Source organism: Suncus etruscus, chromosome 3, assembly GCF_024139225.1.
Source record: "Suncus etruscus isolate mSunEtr1 chromosome 3, mSunEtr1.pri.cur, whole genome shotgun sequence".
NCBI classification, from domain to species: Eukaryota; Metazoa; Chordata; class Mammalia; order Eulipotyphla; family Soricidae; genus Suncus; species Suncus etruscus.
This window is the reverse complement of record NC_064850.1, coordinates 27,752,622-27,770,831: the sequence shown is the minus strand read 5'-3', so window position 1 is coordinate 27,770,831 and position 18,210 is coordinate 27,752,622.

The following is an 18,210-nucleotide window of genomic DNA, read 5'->3' as shown; positions in this document are numbered from 1 at the left end:
TTATTTAACTGCAATCATTAGCTAAATAGCAATTATGTGAAATATACTTAATGAATTAGAGTTAAGACTTTCCAATGACTCACTTTACTGGTCGTTTAAGTTCAAGTTAAATTTCCTTTTTAGAAAAAACTTGGGCACATACCTGTAGTTTAATTATTCTATTGCATCTCTTCTAACATTTATTCTAGAAATCTCTCCAAACACAAATAAAGCATTATAAAATAAAATAATAAATACTAATTAATAATATTAAAGGAAATAATAATTAATAAAGACTAATTAAGAAGAAAATATTTGGGGACAAACATACCGATTAGACTTTTATATGGTGTTTATGAAATAAACACCAATTATATATATGATATTTTAAGTTGTTTTCTTGACCACTAGATTGCAATATCTGAAGAGAAGAGTCTAACTATTTTTGTGTATTTTTGCATTTTATAAAATGTAGACCCATTAGAGAAGCATCACTTATTCTGTGTTTACTTAAATAAATACCTGAATTTTTCCAGTTTAACACCTACTACTTAGACAATTTGCTCTATAAATTTGAACAAAATAACAGAAAGAAAAAAATCATTATTGTTGTCAGACTGATCTTATGTAAATAAATGAGAAAGAATATAGAAATATTAGAATAGAATAAATTTATTGATTAGGTACAATGTTAGGGTAAAATATGTATGTTACATTGTAAAAATAGATCATATAATTTATATACTGTATAATTTATATATTTTGTATATAATAGTAATCTTAATTATGCTGCTATATTACCATGTTGCATAAAATTTGATGTTATCAGAAAGATTGTCATCAGTCATAATACACAAAGTACACCAGCACAAGTTTAAGTGTATTTAATTAAAATTTTAGTAATAAAATAAAATAATTTTAAAACTAAAGGTGGTTTTGAGACTTAGACAATATGTTAACAAATACATTGAATTTAAAGTACAAAATGTCATATATAGTTTATGCTTTAAAGATATGTCCTGGATCCAAAGAAATATTCAACAAGTAGGGCTCACACCTTGTATCTAGTCAACCAGCATTTAATTCCTGGCATCCCACATGGTGTCCTGAACACTGCCAGGAATAATTCTGAGCACAGAGCCAAGAGAATTCTATTATCATCTCTGGATATGACCCAAAGACAAAACAATATGGGTTACTTCAATTGCTGTGTGAATTTCAAATATTACAGAAAAAAATTAGTAGAATAAAATCTAGTAAGCAGAATTAATATAGGACTATAATTTTTACCCTTATCACTATTACTGTGATTATTTTGCTACATGGCAAAAGGAATTTTGCAATTCAGAATTCATGTTAGAATTAATGAATTTTTAGATTTTCATATAATCTGGAAAATCTATTTTCATAAAATTTTAGAAAATGTTCTCTCATTTTTGCAAAAAAGCTAGATATTCAGAAGAGCCGTAAGAACATAAGTTTACTCACCTTTCTACATTAGAGATGAAGAAAAACAGTTGAGAGATATTAAAAATAGATATCTTACAGTTGAGAGCTGTCCATGGTTAATAGACTCTATGGTCAATAGGCTCTATAAATCAAGTACTTTCAGTATCAGAACAAGAAGGAGCTGAATTCTTCTAACCTTTTTCCTAGAAGCACAGTTTCACTGGCACCTTGCCGGGGCCCTTGTAACAAGCAGAGAACTTTACTAAAAGAGAGCTTTTATAACAAGCAGAGAACTTTGTTAAAAGCAAGGAGTCCTGAGAAGTAATTTGTATAATAAGTAGAAAATCAGCATATCTTATTTTCACATCTGACTTCAGAATTATGAAATTAATATGGTATATTTTTGAAACATACATTTATAAATATTTGTTTCAGAGATAATAAAAACAGCAAAAACAAACAGAAAGAGCAGTGACTGTCAGTTGAACAAGTCTCAACATTTATGTCTGTTTAGTGATGTACATTATATTGGCCAGTTTATAAAGATTATTCAGGGCTTTGAGATTATCTGTTTAATGAACAAAATGTTGCAAACTAGTATCTATAGAATATGAAGAGAAAGCAACATCATTTGTGATCACGAGAGAGAGTACTGTTAAGATCATGTGGTGTTAGAATTGAGTAGAAAAAGACTGCTTCAAAGAATATGGTAAAAATTATTTATCCTATGTAACACAAAGACATTTAAGAGAATTTTTATAGTAATATAATTAACAACTTTAATTTCATATGAAGAAGAGGGAATACTCAAGAGTGAATACAAGTTATGCAAGCACAAGCCCAAAGTAAATAATGTATATTGTATTATATACCATATGTAATATGAGTTACATATTATATATGATGAGACCCTTGAAGAGTTTTGTCATGGTAATTCAATTTTTATTAAAATTCATAATTGTCTTTTAGTGTTTATTTAAAAAATTTGGTATGTAAAAACAAAATTTGAATTAAATATTTTTGGATCGGATCTTCTGTCTTGCTATATATCCTACACTATTTAACAGGCCAAGCCATGTAACTTTCCTGAGTTTTTATTTACTAACTGGTACTTAATGAGGATAAAATTAACTACCTTAAAATTTGGAGCAATAGTGCAACACTCTCCTTGTACATGGCTGATTTTTAGTTTGATTCTATACAACACATACGGCCTTACAAGTCCCACCCTTAGTGATCTCTGATTATAGAAGCAGGATTAATACCTGAGCAATTTGTTGTGTCCCTCTCTTCACAAAAATAAATTGATACCTCAAAATGCTATTAAGATTAAAGGAAATCCTTAATAAACATCTTAGTAACTTTGAATTAACAATAGTCCACTTAACCTATGTGTTCAACAATGTTTCATCATGAATTCATCTGAATTTTTTGGACAAAGAAAAAATTATCTTGCATAAAAATCAGATGTAATAAAAACTATATTTTTGGTTTCTAATATTAAAATCACATGTGTATTTCTAATCATGTATGAGCATTTATAATGGTACTAAGGCTAGATAATTATTGAAAAATTCTGAGAAAACACTAAGTTTTAAGAATGTTATAGGGACTATTCAGAAATAAAATATCTAGTACAAATGAGCACAGGGTATTTTTTATTAAAGCTGGTAGAAAATTCAATTTAACCACAAACTAGACTCTGATTCTACTCCTTTAGGCAGAAGTTACAAATGATAATATTTTAGTTGTAAGGATGACTAGATATAAGTTAATAGAACTTAACAGAAAATTTTTTCTTAGGGAATTAAACCACAACTTCATAAATAAATACATGTCATTTAAACTTAGATAAAGGGAAAGTTACTCATATACTAAATTATTATGTTATAGCATTTACAGAAATTACTTAAAATATAGTTTCATCATCTAAGTAAAATATTTAATTCCTCTTCATTTCAAAAACAATTCGATGCCACAAAATGAGGAAGACAGAGGAAAAAAATAATGATATTAACTTTGAATGCTTGGAAGAATTGCTCCTTTGCTTTTTGGCTTATGTGAAACTTCAGAAGAAAACATTGGTTTCTTACTTTATCTCTAAATATCATCATTGTCTTTGTTTATGCTTTCTGAATGACAGTGATCTACAGCTGCACAATTCACCTAAAATAGCCTTATTTCACAATTCTGAACAGAAATTTTTTTTGTATTATCATTAGATTGAGTGATTAAATACAAAATCTTAGTCTAAGTGTATAAAATGGTATTTGAAATTGATCACAATGTTTATTGCAAGTTCAAAGAAAATTCAAGGTACTCTTTAAATAAATTCTTTGCTACTATGTTTATTTAAAAGCATTTGTTTTTTGTCTTAAACAAGAGATATTCAAGCATGATCATGTTTCTTAGTGTATACATAAGGGTTTCAAATATAAGTTATTCCTCAAAAATTTAGATTTAATAACAAGTTAGTGAATTAGAACTAAATCTGTCCATGTGTCAGAGTGTAAGGTTTCCAAAGAAACAATATTTTATTTGATACTCATTGTAACTTCATATTATATTATTCTTTTTATTAAGTAACTTAATTGTAAATATGAGAATGACTGTTTCTAAATGTATAAAATCTATATGATTTAAATTGGATAAGTGGAACTATCCCTGTCATTTCAAACATATGCTATCATCTTGTTCTCTTAATTTCAAAATTGCTCTGAAAAAGTTATGTAAATGTAGAAAGAGTCCTGTTAAATCTTCAACTGGGTAAAATCTATCACTACGTAATGGTTTGGAAAATCTGAAATAAAAGGTAAACAAATATTTATAAATATACTCATATTAAAACTTAATTGTAGCACTTTGGAAGAAAGATTTTTTGCCACTGGAAACTGTGAAATTGAACCAGGATTGAATAATGTAGAAGAAAGTTGGTACTTAAATTGTCCACCATCTAAGGCTTTATTACTAAGGCATTACTCTCATACTCTTTGGGGTTACCATAGAATAAGCAGGAAATTGGCACACATTACAAAAAAGGAAAACAAGCAGTGCTGGCAGGGATGTGGAGAGAAAGGAGCTCTTTTTCACTGCTGGTGGGAATACCGTCTAGTACAACCTTTATGGAAAGCGATATGGAGATTCCTTCACAAACTGGAAATTGAGCTTCCATACGATCCAGCTATACCACTCCTAGGAATATACCCAAGGAACACAAAAATACAATACAAAAATCCCTTCCTTACTCCTATATTCATTGCTGCACTATTTACAATAGCCAGACTCTGGAAACAACCAAGATGCCCTTCAACAGATGAGTAGCTGAAGAAACGTGGTACATATACACAATGGAATACTATGCAGCCATCAGGAGAGATGAAGTCATGAAATTTTCCTATACATGGATGTACATGGAATCTATTATGCTGAGTGAAGTAAGTCAGAGGGAGAGAGAAAGACACAGAATGGTTTCACTCATCTATGGGCTTTAAGAAAAATGAAAGACATTTTTAACAGTATCTCAGAGGCAAGAGAGATGAGGGCTGGTAGGTGCAGCTCAGGACATGAAGCTCATCACATAGAGTGATGAGTGCAGTTGGAGAGAAGACTACACTGAAAACTATCATAACTATGTGAATGAATGAGGGAAGTAGAAAGCCTGTCTCGAGTACAGGTGTAGGGGAGTGGGGAGGAGGGAGATCTGGGAAATTGGTGGTGGGAATGTTGCACTGGTGAAGGGGGGTGTTCTTTACATGACTGTAATCATACAACTATAATTATGTTTGTAATCATGGTGTTTAAATAAAGATAAAAAATTAAAAGTAAAAAGAATAAGCAGAAAATGACAAATAGCATTATTCATTAAGTTCCATTACAATAATAATTTAGATTAATCATTTTTGTTGCTATGGTTTTGATTACAGATATAATTTAGTTGATGTTTTTGTTTACTACCATCTTCCTATAAAAATTCTAAGGACAAACTAGAAAGGATATGCTAATTCTACACACATCTATCATGTTCAATTTCTGGAATACATGGTGAGAAATGTAGAATGAAAAAGTACTGTAAAACAATTATAGTCTCTCCTGACATCTTATAAAAACACTGAATTCAAGAGTCCTTTATTTATATAACTTCCTTCATTATAAGCATCTTTTAAATTTCATTTTCTTGTATAATTAAAGGTATCTTTATTTTCTGTATAAATCTTATTCACCAATTCTCTTTAGTCAGTCTTTGCTAATATGATATTACTTATTATTTGTGTATTTTAAAATATTTATGCAAAATTTATGCACGTAATTATCTGTTACGAGATCTACATTATAGATGAATATGTTATATATATAGATTGTAGATAGATAGTTTGGATATTTTCCACCACTAGATGAAGTTTATTACTTATTAAAAGAATGCCCAATTAATAAACCACATTTTCCAAGTATCTTTGATTCTATAACACATGCTACTTGAAAAATATAGAATGATGTATGGAAGTTTATTTTTTCATACTTTAAGAATGAAAAAACATTCATTTATTGAGGGGCATCTAGACTGTTTCCAGAGTCTGGCTATTGTAAACAACGTTGCAATGAATATAGGTTTTCAATGAATTCCAATGAATGGCTAAAGAAACTATGGTACATATATAAATACAATGGAGAGATATGTAGAGATGAAGTCATAAAATTTTTCTGTACATGGATCTATATGGAATCTATTATGCAGAGTGAAATAAGTCAGAGGGAGGGAGATAAACACAGAATGGTCTCACTCATCTATGGGTTTTGAGAAAAATGAAATATATTTGCGTATTGATTCTCAGAGACAAAATAGAGGAGGACTGGAGGGTCCAGCTCCCGACATAAAGCTCACCACAGAGATTGTTGGGTGAAGTCACAGGAATAATTACACTGAGAACTATTATAACAAAATGTGGCTGAATGAGGGAAGTAGAAAGCCTGTCTAGAGTACAGGCCAGTGTGGGGTCAGGATGAAGGACACTTGGGATATTGGTCATGGTAATGTTACACTGGTGAAGGTTTTTTTTTTATATTTTAAAAAAAGGAAATACATATGTAAAAATGGATATTTATAATAATTATTCAATCTAGATTATTTTATCATTTAATATTTAAATAACAGTGCAGAAATACATTCATAAGTATAAACTTAGAGCCAAATTTCAATATATATATATATATATTATATTAAATTTTATTTACTCCTTTAAAAATATAGTAATAAAACTCAAAGTAACTTCTCTGTACCTGAAGGATATAAACTAAATAATAATGGTAGCTTCTAAATCTACTATTATTTTAAAATTTTAGGAAAACAAGTATTATCTGATATTAACCAATTAGTGTTATTTTATATATGAAATAATTATAAAGTTATATTAAAATTAATGCACTTATTTTATATAATTTGATTAATCAAAACTACAAATTAAGTAGATAAATACTCATTGCTATTAAATATATAAACCTTTTATTAAAACTAAATAAGTATCCAAAACACTACCACATTTTTTTCTGTATATAGTACTAGGTCCATCACTGTGAATTATTATTATTTATAAAAATTCAATTATTTTTGCAGGGTGGGGCAGAGATTATTGGGCCACACTGCTTGTGCTCTTTCATGATTAACTTCTGACTGTGTTCACTCCTAGATCTATGGCGTTTTTCAAAGGTGCCTAATAGGGAATCCAGATGGTTGTATGCAAGGCGATCATTTACACACTTTATCTCTAGACCCAACCTTTATATTAAAAGTAACAAGTCTTTTGTTAATCAATACTAAAATAATGCTCTTTGGAAATACAGTATTCCATTTATATTCTATTGTGAAGGAATAAAAATTGGGAGACAAATGTAGAGGAAAACTTGATTAAATATTATGGAAAGGTTTCATTGGTTTTTCATTTTTAATAATGCATATACACTAAAATGTATATTTTAAATATTATAAATCTCAATGTAATTCAAGATTGTCATTGTGATAGAGTATGATCTGCTGGATTTATTAAAGATTGATGATGCTATGAAATTATGCACCAGCGATTAAACATTTGACATTTCCAATATTTTTAAAGTTCTAAAAAATATATTGTTGAAAGATGTTTGCATTCATGCTCCTGGAGAATAATCATGATAAAATATGTTAATATGTTGATTTTTTAATTTAATTATTAAAGGATAGAATACAATTGTATTGCCAATTAAGTACTTGTTAGATTAAGTCAAAAAACTTTCTTTGTGAAGGAATGGAAGGTCGGAACTTGTGGGAACTCGTGGGACATGGAGCACTGGCAGGAGAGACACCCCCTCCTTCTTTGATGGGGTATTCCCAAATCACAACTTAAGCTAGTTGGCTTATGTTTAGGTGGGGCATGTTGGTTTGCAAGGCTGAGTGCGAAGCACCAGACTAAGCTGTGTAGAGCCCAGCAGGCTCTCTTGTGGTGCCCCACCCTTCACCTGTGTTTGTGAGGAAACAGCAAAATTTCATTCCTTCTCCATTGGGCTTGTTCCTTGATTTAGAGCATTTTTATTGAAGGACTATAAGGTAGAATCCCACAAGTCTTTAGCTTTCACTTCCTTATGAAGAAGTTTTGTTTTAAAGAGTTACTATAGTAAGTTACTATAGTAGATATAGTTACTATAGTTTCCTAGGCTGTGAAATAACACCCATTTAATAGCCATTGATTTGTTTCTTCTACGTTTTAATTTCACATAATAATCTTGTACACATTTTGCTAGACTTAAGCAGTTCTCATTTCCTTTTTGTTAACATTAGAAGGGAAATGTTAAAATTTTGTATTTAATATTATTTTGTCTTCATAATGTTTAGCATTTTTATAGCAGTCATGTTTGATTCAGCATTGTTATTCTGGTTTATTAATTTGGGGGTACCTTCGAAGATTCACAGGGGTTATTTAATAGATAAGATACCTGTACAAATTGAACAGTTTTGCATTTTGCAACGTGTTCCTTTTATTTATTCTTCTATTTTGATTAAATATTGTTGAATAAGATTAATGGAGAACAATAAGCCTGCCCTATAATATGATAAAACATATGCACACAAATTAAAATTAAATAAATGAACTGCATAAAACTATAAAGATTTTGCATTGTGAAAAATAGGTGGACCTACAATCAAAATATTTTGGGAGGTTAAAGAGATAGGAATTGCAGGTCTTTGCTTGCATGCATATAACTCCAGTTCCATCCTGAATATCATATGTTTCCTGAACATCACCAGGAGTGCTCTCTGAGCACAGCATTTATTAATATTGGCCCTGAACACCACTGAGTGTAAATAAATTCACCCCCCCTCCCAGTATCCCACAAAAGAAATATTTTGATGCAGAGAGACATTTAGGTGCTTAACTTGCATGAAGCAGATGGAACCCCAGGTCAATCCAAGCCTCCTTTCTCAGCATCGCCAGTAGTAAATGCCAAACACAGAGTCAGTGAGTGATAGCTACTGAGCAATGCTGGGTATGACTCAATACCACCTCTTTCATCACCGCTATAAGTAAAAATATAAATAAAGAAGTAAATCAAATTAATTAAATAAACATAGAGAAATATGCAATATAAATTGTTTTGAGAGTTAAAAGAACTGCCAATGATCAAATCAAGAGATGTTTAAAAAATAATGAAAAAATTAGATTATCAACCCTTAGCAAAAACTAATGAGTACATACAGAGATAGAGTATTGAATAAGGTGAGAGAACAGATAATTCTATTAAGCAGAAAAAAAAGAAAAGAAAAAAAGCAGAGAAAAAATTGTTTTTATCTTTTTTTTTCTATTTTGCCTTCAAAGTAATGTATGCATGTAGATTATTCATGGTAATTCCTAAAGCATAAAATTATGAAGTGGGTAAAACCTTATGATGTTCAATAGAGTAAAATCAAATTCAGCTAAATGATCAGTGTTTATATATTTAAGGCATTTAGTAAATACTTTCTTAATATGCTATGATAAAAAATTGTTCTTTGCAGACATAATTGTCTCCAAAACTTTATAATTCCTTCTAATAATGCGTAAAAGTCAAAGAAATGCAACACATAGTGAGATAGTACTAAATTCCACATTACAAAAACAAACAAGTCATTTTAAAGCAGTGAATAAAACAAGTTTTTTAGAATAAATCAACTTAATGTATGATATTCACTCCTTGTGACCAATTTTTCATAGTGCTCCAAGATTTTAATTGACAATAAGAAAAAGGAATATAACGTACTCAGGAATTTTTTGCCATTTTGTTTTGTTTTGTTTTGGGGGCATACCCTGTGATGCCCAGGTGTTACTCCTGGCTATGCTCTCAGAAAATGCTCCTAGTTTGGGAACCATATGGAATTCTGGGAAATCAAACTGCAGTCTGTCCTAGGTTAGCATGTGCAAGGCAAATGTTCTACTACTTGCACCACCACTCCTGCCCAACCATTTTTGGTATTTTTCTGCATTGACTACATATATTCTAAAATTAAGAAGTATTTCAAAATATTATCACAGTCCAAATGTTTTTATACAATTCTACCTAATTTTGATATTTTGTTAAAAGTCATCCATCGATAGTATATAGAGACAAAACTTGAGTTTTCTCCTTGGGACAACAGTGCTATACCTTAGGATATGCCTGGGGGATATGCCAGGAAAAGATCAGACAAAAAAGGAATCAAGAATGTTCTAAAGTTATATGCTTTACTTCTTGAACTGATTCCCTAAATTATTCTTTCTATGTTTTTATTTTTACATTGCATCTACAGCTAAAAAGACAATTCACTTAAAGAATATTTTTATTTAAAATATAAATTGTGTTTTGGATGGTAAATAGAATAGGAATTTTCCTTTCTTCCATATTTAAAAAATATTTGGGGATGAGAACAATATCTTTATTTAAGCACCATGATTACAAACATGTACCAAATTATATATATATATATATGAAAATATATAAAATTTTAATTTTCAAATACTTTAATCTTTCTTCACTTAAAAAAAATTCATTATGATACTTGTATATTGGGGCAAGAATGATAATACAGTAGGTTGTATGTTTGCTTACCCTTACCACTAACTGGTATTAATATTTTAGAATCCATAAAATGATTTACAGTTTGGGGATTAAAGGATACTGCATCGGTTGGGCTCTGATTGTGCCTGTGACTTACTGTTGGATTGTCAGGCACAGATAGTTACATTAAACCAATGGAATTTTCATAAAGTTTGAATTATAAAATTATTTTCACTTTTCTCCTTTCTTTTTAACACTATCAGTTGTCTCATTTTCTCATTTATTATAATATGCAATCTTGATCAGTTTATATGAAATAATTGAGTTTATCTATTAACTGAACTGAGGACATTCCTTTTTCTGGCAGGACCACCAATACATAAGGTAGAAGCAGTTGAACTCTGCAGACCTCTGTCAATATATTCAAGGTTTCTTGTGGATAATCTTAATTCTGGTTTGTTCAACCAAAGGCCTGATAAACATTTTATCATGGTCATTTCTATTTGTCACAAATGGCAAATGTACCTAAAAATATTTTTGAATTCCATTTTAGTTTCAACAACTCTTTAAATCATTGCACTTATTCTTATATTTAAATCAGTGCTAATAACTGTGCTTGATAATACTTACTGTGAGACAAATAATTGTCTATAAAATATAAACATTTTTAGATTTCAAAGAAAGCCTTAATTTCTCATTATAATTTGAGCCATTTTTCAATTGGCTGGAATGTTTTAAAAAAGGCTTTTAGTCCTTTCATGATTATTCTTGAATTTAATCTTTTTTTTATTAAAGTAATTTCTAAAGAACTTTGAAGTTTTCCTGGAAGGAGTACAGAATAGATATAACAGTAATAATATGGACAGTATTGTATCACAACTTTCCATTCAATGAGAATTCAAATTTCTTTAGACTGTTAATGTGTATTACATTTTAACATGACATATATTAAATGTTTTCCCTCTCACATTGTATCGCCTTCAATTAAGACTTGGCGTTCCTACCATTATCATTTTATCCTTAATTGGTTTGTTTCCAGGAGACATAAGGAAGAATAAAAATGTTCTACCCAAACTCAGTGCTTTCAAATCTTTTTATGTACCAAATTAACTGATTAGTCCATTTAATTGTCTGTCTGAAATTCATTTGTGGAATAACTGGGGAGAAACCATGCATTATGTTTGTCATAAATTATAAATGCAAGTTGAGAATTTAAGGATCCAGTGTACAAAACTGTAGCCATCTTAACTTAAAATACTTTATATTTCTGTTCAAATTAATCTTATTCATGAGACTATATCTGCCACATAAATTCTTGCATTATATGTTGATTTAGTAAAATAAAATTTTTGTACAAAATATAAAAGATAAGTTAATGAGGATTATGTTACCTTTTATTTTCAAGCCAGTGGTTACCTAAATTATTTTATATTACATCTATGAAATTTCTTTCTTTAAAAAATATGTGTATGTTATTTTTTAAAAATCTTGCTTCCTGTTCCTAGTTAGTGAAAATAATGGCATGGTTATATAAACCTACATTATCACATGTAATTTAATAGAAGTTTGTTTTTAAATCAAGTAATTAAGAATCAGAAATAAATACAGCAAGAAGTTGAAAATCTAATTCAATATACTACATTCAAATTTTTCTTTTTATTTCTTATTCTATCTTTTACTATTTAGAGCAGTGGGCCTCAAACTATGGCCCGCGGGGCACATATTGTATTTCTATCTGTTTTGTTTCTTCATTGCAAAATAAGATATACGCAGTGTGCATAAGAATTTGTTCAGGAGGCTGGGAAGGTGGCGCTAGAGTTAGGGTGTCTGCCTTGCAAGCGCTAGCATAGGATGGACCACGGTTCCATCCCCTGGCGTCCCATATGGTCCCCCCAAGCCAGGAGCGATTTCTGAGCGCATAGCCAGGAGTAACCCCTGAGCGTCAAACGGGTGTGGCCCAAAAACCAAAAAAAAAAAAAAGAATTGGTTCATAAGTTTTGTTTTTACTATAGTCAGACCCTCCAATGGTCTGAGGGACAGTGAACTGGCCCCCTGTTTAAAAAGTTTGAGGACCCCTGATTTAGAGAAATAGTTTAATTATTGTTTATTTATATTAATTCTAGAAATAATTTTGATGGATTACTTTTTAATTTCTATAGGTACTTTAGTAATTAGATCATTTACTAATTAATTATTTAGAATTAGGTAAAAAATAGAGGCATTGTCAAATTTATATGGAATTAAAAGTTTAATCTCTGAAAAACTGTAGCTAGTAATTCCCATATAACATACAAAATTCTAGATTGTAGTTTTAACATTATAAATTTATTTCAAAAGTTGATTTTAGATACAATAATTTACAGATTCGTTGACATGGGGTTCCATGCATAAAATATTCCTGCACTACATTATTCACTTCCCTCCACTATTTCCTAATGTTTCTCTCATGACTTTCGTGGTATGGTGAGGTTCCTTTTCAAGACCAATAGACATTTCAATTGCCTTCAGGTATTTGATATATCTCTATAATGTTTCTATTTTATCCTATATAAAAGAGTGATCATTCTGTATCTGGCCTTCTCTTAACTAACTACACTCATCACGATACTCTTCTGATACATCGATGTATTAGCAAATTGTATGATTTTATTTTTTTATTTTTTGGTAGAAGGCTTTTTGGGCCACACCCAGCAGTGTTCAAGAGTTATTCCTAGATCTGCACTCAGAAATTACTTCTGGCATACTCAGGATGCTAGGAATTGATCCTGGGTATACCAAGTATAAGTCGAAGCCCCCTAAACTCTATACTATTGCTCAGGTCCCTAAATTTACCTTTCCTTATTGTCAAATTGTACTACATTATTTAGATATATGCGCTATAGATTATCAATACATTTGTTATTTAATATTTGAACTGTTTCCAAATTTTGGCTATCACGAATAGCCAAATATTGGAATGTGAGTATTTTTTATGAGGTTGCATTTTTGATTCTTGAGGTAATTGCCAAAAAGCAAAACTGCTGGGTTATACAGAAGCTCATATTCTAGCTTGTTTGTTTATTTGTATGTTTTAGATATGTCCATGTATCATTCAAAACATGTGTCAGTTAGGCCAGTTGACATACCCATCAGCTTTAAATAAGGGTCCTTTTTTCACTTATCTACACCAATAGTGGCTGTATTTGTTCTTTCTGATACATGCTAGTTTCACTGCTATCACAATATATCTCATTGATCTGATTTGTGTTTCTCTGAAGACAAGTGATATAGAAAAAATTGTTTCATTTATTTTTGACAACCTCTTTGTCTTTGTGTCTTTGTTGATGAAGTTTCTGTTCATTTTTTCTAGTCATATTTGTATGTGATTATATTTCTCACTATGTTAATTTATATCAGTGCTTTATGTATCAAGATTACCAAACCTTATCAGATGACTGGTGCAAATATTCTCTCCCAGTATGCGGAGTATCAATCTATTATAATTATCGTTTACTTTGCAGTACATTGCTTCTGCTAGTTTGGCCAATGACACTGAAGATACCTCTAAAGACAATATCATAAAATATCATGAAATATACCATTTATATTTTCCTCACCGTGATTCATATATTTAGTCTGATGTCAAGTTTTTAATCCTTTTTGGTTTGGCACTTGGAGACATTATTAGAAAGAGGTCCCAGCTATTTTCTTTCCTTTTGGCATGTATTTGACCAGTTTTCCAATTCCATTTATTAAAGAAGTTTTTATATTTATTTTATCGATTATCCATTGTCAAAGATATACTTGAGAATATATATCTGGGCTACTGATTCTATTATACTTGAATATTAAAATTGTTGAGTGCAAGTATTTAATATGTGATCTATAAATGGTTTTTTATGAATATAGGATATTCTTCCCAGTTAATAGTCATTTGAATTCCTATCATAAGTAAGATATTTAACATCATGAAGTGTTGTTTCTGTTTCTTTAGAAGTAACTTTTTTTTTGTTTGTATGCGTTGTACATTCTGTCAGATTATGCTTTTAACTGGAAATGACACTGCTTCTTATTTCTGGAAGAAATAACAGTTAGTTTTGAATGTTGGAGCATATGGTCAGTGTACACATATGTGGACATATGGGTTTTTAATGTTCAAATTGATAATATAATATTTGAGTTTGATTATTTGCATTCGGTTTGATTTTTGAGTTTTTCAAGTAATCTATTACATTATATTCTTTGTTGTTTTATAGGTTTGGTGTTGAGTTTATTCTGACATAATAATTTTAAATTTAACTATATGAATGATGAAATTTATAAAGTAGGAAATCTATTGTCTGAAATTATGTGAAATCGGACATCTGTATTTTCAAGTCATCTGAGTTATTTTAAAATTAAGAATGCTCATATTTAGAAATTAAAGATAATTAATTGATTTAAGCTATTTATTGGTGCCTTAGGATTTTTGTTTTACTCAATGTTTATAAAATACTTTACTTTATCTACTTATGCAAAACAATTGACATTATATGAATTTTAGATAGTCTTCTTTATATAATTCCATGACTTAATTTTTTCAAAGGTTTATTATAGAATTAGTTTTAGTTTTGTTATTTAACTTCTCTGATTATTTTATTCCTTATTTTATATTAAAAATATAAAATAGGCTCAATGTATATTGTATAAATGTGAGACACCAGGGTTTAATTTCTTTAACCACATGCCAAGAGTGATCACTGACACAAAATTAATATCAGACCCTGAGCAGTATTTGGTGTAGCTCCAAAATAAGCAAAAAAAATTATATACATTTTCTATTAATGGGTTATCTTTTTAACAAATTACATTATAAGGGCTGGAGCAGTGGCTCAAGTAGTAAGGCCCTTGCTAGCCTAGGATGGACCACGGTTCAATCCCCCAGCATCCCATATGGTCCCCCAAGCCAGGAGCGATTTCTGAGCGCATAGTCAGGAGTAACCCCTGAGCATCACCAGGTGTGGCCCCCCCCAAAACAAAACAAAACAAAATTACATTATATTGTTGTGCACATTTATACATAAAGTATTGACATATATTTACATATAACACACATGCTTGTGTTATATTTTTATTTACCAATAATGACATTAAATATATACTAAATATCTATGATGTTTATATATTTTGGTGCTACTGCTTATTTTTATTTATTTTTTATTCATTACTAAACCTATCTTCTAATTCTAGTTTGTAAATGTGGGTGTAAGATTGTCTTATTTTTCACTTTGCTAATTTTTGGATGATAGATCATAATGTATCATATTACCTTATTTTTTTATTTTAAGGTATTTATTCTTGATCTTACTTCATGTGAGAAATCTGAGATCAGCCTTATTTTTCTTTCAAATTTTTTTTGGAATTTTAATCTTTGTCAAAATTAAAGAGAATAAAAAATTAAAGAAAAATTAAGAAAAATTGTCTATTTTATTTTAAAAATAAAGAAAACATTAAAGAAAAATTTTTATTTTCTCTTTATCATTGATCTCACAGAATTTACTTAATAAATTATCTGTAAAATGTTAACTAACCTTCTCTCTCAGACTATGTATAAATTGACATTTTTCTTAATACACACACACACACACACACACACACACACACACACACACACACTTCCAGTACAAACATTGCTTGTAAATTTATTGCTGAGTGTAACTAAAATAACACAGTCTATTCCTATTGCCTTTGTTCTTATTTTACTTTCTCTGTTATTAATATTTTAGTTTGGGGGTCACACTTGGTGGTGTTCTGGAATTACCTTGTTTTGGCTGTGAAGGATCATTCCTGGCAGTACCTGGGAGACAATTTATGGTGTTGGAGTAGAACCTGGGTTTTCTGTTTGTAAACCAAGTGCTTTATACATTCTATTATCTTCCTAGTTTTATTCCTTAGTTGTTTTTTAATAAAAATATTATTATTTGATGTTTATAAACTACATATACAACAAATGCTTTCTTGAAATTCATCATTTTTCACTTCTTTGTGTTAATTGTTTACCCACCATAAGACTCTATTGTGAATATATTAGGCTGTGTATATTTTTAAATTGATTGTAGTTCTTTTCAAATTTGAGTATATTTATGTTTTGGTAGTTGAGTTTAGGCTTTTTAATGAATATTATATCTATTTGTAACCTTAGAAATTTTGAGTTTCATATTATGACCTAGAAATTTTAGTGGAATATTATCATCAAACTATTTGTTTCTCTCTTTCTAATCTGACAATCCTTTCTCTGTCTATCTCTATGTCTGTCTCTATCCTTCTCTGTTTCTCTGATTTTCTCTCTAGTGTGCGCCTCCCCACCCCCACCCACCCCCCCACACGCACTTTTGGCAGTGCTCACCCTTACTCCTGGCTCTGTGATCAGTGATTACTTCTGCTGTAGCTCTGGAGACTTTATTTGGTTTTAAGAACTAAGGCTGTGCTCGTTTTTTTTGCAAGTGCCTTAAGTCATGTTCTATCCCATAAGTACCAACCTATTTTTCAGCTTCAGTTTACGTGCATGTTAGCCTTGCCTTTGTTTGAATTTTGTAGTGACAGATTGAATTTCTGTAGATAATTTATTCCCTAAACACCTTAAGTTGTTAACCCACAAACTCTTAGTTTTCAAGCACCTAATAAAGAGAACGATAGACCTCTGCTTTATTCCAACATCATAAAATACTTTTATAATTCAAAGACCTAAAGGTCTAGATTTCTTTTTTGATCACAAACATTGCAATGCTTTTGTAACCAAATGATGAAAAATAATGTATCATAGCCTGAGAACTGTTTAGTAAAATTGGCAATAAAAATTATTAGCAATATTTTACTATGTTTTTTTTTTACTTATCCCTCCAAAGATAATTTCTTTTTCTTCCTTTTTGTTTTTGTTTGTTTGTTTGTTTTTGGTTCACACCTGGGGATGTTCAGGGGTTACTCCTGGCTCTGCGCTCAAAAATCACTTCAGGCAGGCGTAGGGGACCATATGGGATGCCAGAATTTGAACCATCATTCGTCCTTGATCAACTACATGCAAGGCAACTGCCAAACTGCTGTGCTATCTCTCCGGCCCCCAAGGATAATTTTCTATCCTTGGGAATTTGCCTAATTCTATCTTAGCACTAGGATATTCTTTCTTTACAATTATATACTAGATAAAATATTCTCAAGTTTTCTTCTTTGTTCTAGGTTTTTTACTGTCCTTAAGGTATTTATTTCTGATTGAAGACTGAATTTATTTAAAATGCAATGCATTTTAATATTTCTATACCATAATTACCTTATATTATGTATACATATATTCTTTATAAAAGTTCTTATGATTATATGATGATTATTATTATACACCATAAAATTGTCTTTTTAATTTAAAGCCAAGGATTTTTCCCTTGAAAATTATTTCTTACTATATACTAAACTCAGCCAATAAATGAATGCAGTCATTTTTTTTTTCATTGAACAAGAGAAAGAGTACAGTGGAGAAGACACTTGTTCTGCATGCTACTGATTCAGTTCAATACCCTGCAAGGAATACTGTCCTTTTTATCAATGCTAGAAGAAATTTCTTAGTCAAGTGCCAGAAGTAAGCCTGAGTACAGCTGGGTCTGTATATTTTTAGAGAACATTGTGTTTGATGTTTGGAATATTCGCTGACATTTAAAATTCATGAAAAAAAACACTAATTTCATGTTTAAGGTATTTAGTATTATCTTCTGAAGCCTTTTTAAAATGTCAACTCCCACT